At 40.2% G+C, this 5,000-nt stretch overlaps 1 protein-coding gene and 1 long non-coding RNA gene across 2 annotated transcripts in view; one reads left to right on the top strand and one right to left on the bottom strand.

Moving 5' to 3' along the window:
* The window catches only part of LOC144956599 (uncharacterized), a 24,005-nt gene that overhangs the window by 3,188 nt on the left and 15,817 nt on the right, over positions 1-5,000 (bottom strand). Inside the window, exon 2 of the mRNA XM_078887203.1 lies at positions 1,532-1,586. The gene's annotated coding sequence lies outside the window, so the exon portion shown is untranslated. The remainder of the gene's footprint in view (positions 1-1,531; positions 1,587-5,000) is intronic.
* LOC144956600 (uncharacterized) overlaps positions 1-5,000 on the top strand; it is a 20,362-nt gene that overhangs the window by 8,631 nt on the left and 6,731 nt on the right. The window lies entirely within an intron of this gene.

Raw genomic sequence — 5,000 nt, 5'->3', positions numbered from 1 at the left:
TACCAACTCCCTTTACTATTGACTTTATAATTTGGGATTCATAAGGATTAACCTTCGCCTACGTAGAACATACTGTTATGGTCCAAGGGGGGTAAGTAAGATTCAGAATTGGAATGAATAGACAGTTAAGGAGCGGGCACTGCTATCGATAAAATGAAGTTGATGAAGACATGAGTGACGTCAACTTCATTCTATCTATCGTGTTCATGATCGAATGAATCATAAATGTACAAAATTCAAAGTATAGATAGAATGCGCTTGGCTAAGAAGCTCACAACATTGCCATCCGGAAGTATAACGGACCAACACACAAAACTATGTGTAACCTTGAACGTTTATAGTCTGGTTAATACTGTTTAGTGGGAATTACTCATAAACGCGGATGGCACAAACAATAACAAAGACCTGAGTCATTTTCGTTCTATCTATAGATAGAATGAAGTTGATGAAGACATGAGTGGCGTCAACTTCATTCTATTTATAGGTAGAATGAAGTTGACGCCACTCAGATCAATGTTATTGCTTTTTGCCATCCATGTTTATGAGTAATATTTATCACTAAACTATAATAACCAGACTATAGATAGATCGAATTTGACGTCACTCAGGTCTTTGTTATTGTTTTTTTTGCCATCCGCGTTTATGAGTAGTTTTCACTGAACAGCATTATCCGGACTATTTAAAGTTCATGGTTACACAGAGTTTTGTGTTGGTCCGTTATACTTCCGGATGGCAATGTTGTGAGCTTTTTAGCCAAGCGTATACTATCTATAAACGTCCACGGTTTCACAAAGTTTTGTGTGTTGGTCCGTTATACTTCCGGATGGCAATGTTGTGAGCTTCTTAGCCAAGCGTATAGATAGCATGCGCTTGGCTAAAACGATCACAACATTGCTATCCGGAAGTACAATACTGAAGTTATTGAAAATTGTTCATGATCGAATGAATCATAAATGTACAAAATTCAAAGTATAGATAGAATGCGCTTGGCCAAGGAGTTCACAACATTGCCATCCGGAAGTATAACGGACCAACTCACAAACTCTGTGTAACCATGAACGTTTATAGTCAGATTAATATAGTTTAGTGAGAACAACTCACAAACGCGGATGGCAAAAACAATAACAAAGGCCTGAGTGACGTCATCTGCATACTATCTATCATGAAATATTAGTGACAACAATAATCATGAAAACAAATACGGTAACAATCATACATAAGTCTATGATAAATTATCATGATTTAAGATTGTTTTAGATGACATGCATTTTACTTGTCAACGTTTTCACACCAGTCATGAAAGTAGTGGAAACAATTATATCCACATGACAATGTAAAGTTTAAAATATAAATAAATAAATAAATGGATAAACAACTAAATAAAAACAAACAAACAAACAAATGAATAGATACATAAATAAATAGATAAATAATAAATTTAAAAAGTCAAATTGAATTAAGAAAGTAATTAATTAATTAATTAATTAATTAATTAATTAATTAGGTGTTCACAAATTTCTAATCGATGTACCTGTGTAACAAGGTAGGAGAGACGACCTGTGGTCAGTTCGGACGGTAGAATATGGCTGGAGAGATGAGAGATGACCGGTAAACTTGTTTTTATAGGCAGGCAAGTAGGTAGGTAGGTAGGTAAGTAAACAGGATGACAAGCTCAAATTATGGAAGGAGTGCGGCACCTTCAATCCTGATTTGATTGGTCAACTTAGTACGTATGGATATGTGGTCTAGTGGTATGACACTCGCTTTCGGATCGGAAGGTTCTGGGTACGGGGTTCGAGCCTCGCTCGACGCATTGTTGAGTCCTTGGAAAAAAGACTCTTTAATTACATTCTCTCACCGGTCTCGAGTCTAAAATGAGTACCTGGCCGTACCTGACAGTTTTGTGTCTGTTGGAAAAACTTTGTCTTCTTCTACATGTTTCGTGTTGCTGTTGGTCAGGGACCCATTGTAAAGAGCTTTGAGTACGTATAGTGGATATTGCACTATATAAAAGCTCAAGTTTTTTGGGGTTTTTTTTAGTAGATAGTATATGGCTCGAGATAAAAAATAAAAAAAAATTAAATTTCCTTTATTTATCCCCGACGGAGAATTTGTCTTAAGAGTGGAATTCACTGGAAGACTAGAATAACACTGGCATCAGTCGCAGTACAGCGCCACAAATTGATCTAGGACGAGTTAACTTGCTCAAGGCCTCACAACGCGGCGGGTGTTCAAACTAGGTGCTTTTCGGGTACGAAGCAAAGACCATACCGCTTGAGCGTTGAGCTTTTATACAGAGCACTATCCACTAAACGTGCTCAAAGCACTTTACAAGGGGTTCCGGACCAACAGCAACATGTGACATGTAGAACGAAACAATTGACGGCTATTAGGCGGTATTACATTTTTTTATTCGACATAGACAACGCTGTTAATGGCCAGGTACTCATTTTACACCTGAGTACGGTGAGAGAATGTGAGCAAAGAGACTTTTCCAGGGACTCAACTATTGCCGAGCGAGGCTCGAACCCAGGACCTTCCAATCCGCTGAGCCACGCTGCTCGCCAATAAAGATCATCCATCCTCGCTCTTAATAATTTTTTAAAAAAATTAATAACATTCCGTTTATTCACCCCGTAGGGGAAATTTTTCTCAAGTGTCTATCCCAAGGGAATACTGGAATAACCCAGGCATCAGCGGAGTGCAGAGCAGCGATGCAAATTGAGTTATGGTGAGGTGACTTGTTCAACAAGGCCACACAGCGCAGCAGCAGCAGCAGCGGGTGATCGAACACGGTACCTTTCGGGTACGAAGCAAAGACCGTACCGCTGAGCCACGCTGCACCCCCCCCCCCCCTTTAAAAAAATCTCTTGTAATCCTTAGAATCGGCCCATACATCTGGCTACAAAAATAGTTATGCCACCTTACTATTCAGTATCTAGTAGTCCGGCAGAGCCATTAGGCCAATGGAGCCGAAGTTTATTCCGGTTTCTATAGCATGGAACGGACTACAGCAATTGCTTGCTATCCTTTTGACAGGACGCTAGTCTATCGCAAAGCTCTTTTCGCCAATTCTGGGTGGTAGCAAAATCGGCTTCGGTCGAGAACCTGCCTAACGGCAAAATCGCTTCATCAGTTGGGACTTTCCACCTGTCCAACATGTACCCAGTGTGGGAAAGAACCCGAAACCGTAGAACATCTAGTTGAACGAAGCTTCCGGGCGGGTTTGCGACGGTGCACGAGTGCGGTAAAGAATTTACGGATTTGGTCGATCGTCATAACATAGTAGTGTGAGCATCATTAGAAGCTGCTGCCAGCTCTAATAAGAGACCATGGCAGCTACCTCTCGCTGCTGGTTTAAAAATATTGAGCTTTTGTATAGCGCAATATCCACTAAATGTGCTCAAAGCGCTTTACATGGGGTCCCTGGTCAACAGTAACATTTAACATGTAGGACGGGACATGACGCTTGTTAGGCGATATTACAATTTTTCGGACAAAGACAACGCTGTTAACGGCCAGGTACTCATTTTACACCTTAGTACGGTGAGAGAATGTGAGTAAAGAGCGTTTTCCAAGGACTGAACTATGCGCCGAGCGCGAGGCTCGAATCCAGGACCTTTCGATCCGAAAGCGAGTGTCATACCACTATACCACACAGCCGCTGCTGGTTGGACACAGGGGGGGGGGGGGGCAGAAAAAAAATCTCCACTGCACCCGGGATCGATCTTGTGTCCTTTGCGTGTGAAGTGAGTGCTCTACCAACTGAGCTATCGAGACCCCCTGATTCAATATGTATCATATTCATTATTAGTCCCCCCTTAGGGAGGTTAAGTATACACCATGAACCGAAGTGTAGATCGGTCCCGTAAAGCTTATCCATTAAACAAACATCTCTGATGTCAATAGGCCCATTGGCTGTCCAATCGAGGGTTTTAAAGACAGCCATAAGAGATACACTCCATTATCTCATTGCGTTACTTATTTAATCCTCTTCGGCGCTAGAGGCACAAGGCCACGACCTGCCTACTTGAAATGTTAAAAACACATAGTTTTCAGAGGAGAAAATAGAAGTCGCAATAATTAACTACCTATATATAACTAGCTCGGTGCATAGTTGAGTCCTTGGAAAAGGCTCTTTACTCACATTCTCTTGACCGTTGACAGTGTTGTCTCTGTCCGAAAAAAAATGTAATATCGCCTAACAGGCGCCATGTCCCGTCCTACATGTTAAGTGTTGCTGTTGGTCAGGGACCTCTTGTAAAGCGCGTTGAGCACGGTTAGTGGATATTTCGCTATATAAAAGCTCAGTTCTTTTTCTTGTACATCACAAAATGTAAAGAAATGAATTAATTACAGCTATGAATTACTAAACATTGTGTTGTAGACATCATTTTGCTGAACAACATTCTGTACTGTATAGACTTCACTTGTTGCTTTTTTGTTTGATTAGGAAAAGTCTATTTTTGTGTCGGGTGGGTGTGAATTTTCGGGGGAAATTTTTAAAATGTCTGGTAGGGAGAGAATTAAAAGTAAACTAGTTGCTGTCTAATATTATTTTTGTCGGAAAGTCTTTATTTTAGTATGTCAGAAAAGGTGTGTGCAAAAGTTTACCGAAAAGATGAATACGTAATTGATTAAATTTAAATTTGACCCAGTTTCGCGGCTCATCTAATTTTGTCACTCAATCGGGGTTTCCCATACATCAGTGTTGGGAATTCCCTCATTAGGAATGGTTGAACCGCATAAATTTCTCAGTAGGGAGCCTACATTATAAAGATAGTCGTAATTATCTTATTTGTTCAATCTAATTCATAATATTATATGATAATGATGAGCTCCAATGCACTTCATATTGCTCAACTTAACCACGGCAAATTTCCATAATTTGCATTACAAGCCTTTCTTATTTGCTCACTTGTTATTTCGTGAGAGTTTGCAAAACCGCTCAAAAAGTTACGACAAACAGTCGTTAATCAAGCTCAGTGTTGCTTGATTTT

The sequence above is a fragment of the Berghia stephanieae genome, chromosome 11 (genome assembly GCF_034508935.2).
Source record: "Berghia stephanieae isolate SIO BIC M18660-M18661 chromosome 11, UCSD_Bste_1.3, whole genome shotgun sequence".
Taxonomy (NCBI): Eukaryota; Metazoa; Mollusca; class Gastropoda; order Nudibranchia; family Aeolidiidae; genus Berghia; species Berghia stephanieae.
This window is presented reverse-complemented; position numbering and strand designations above follow the sequence as displayed.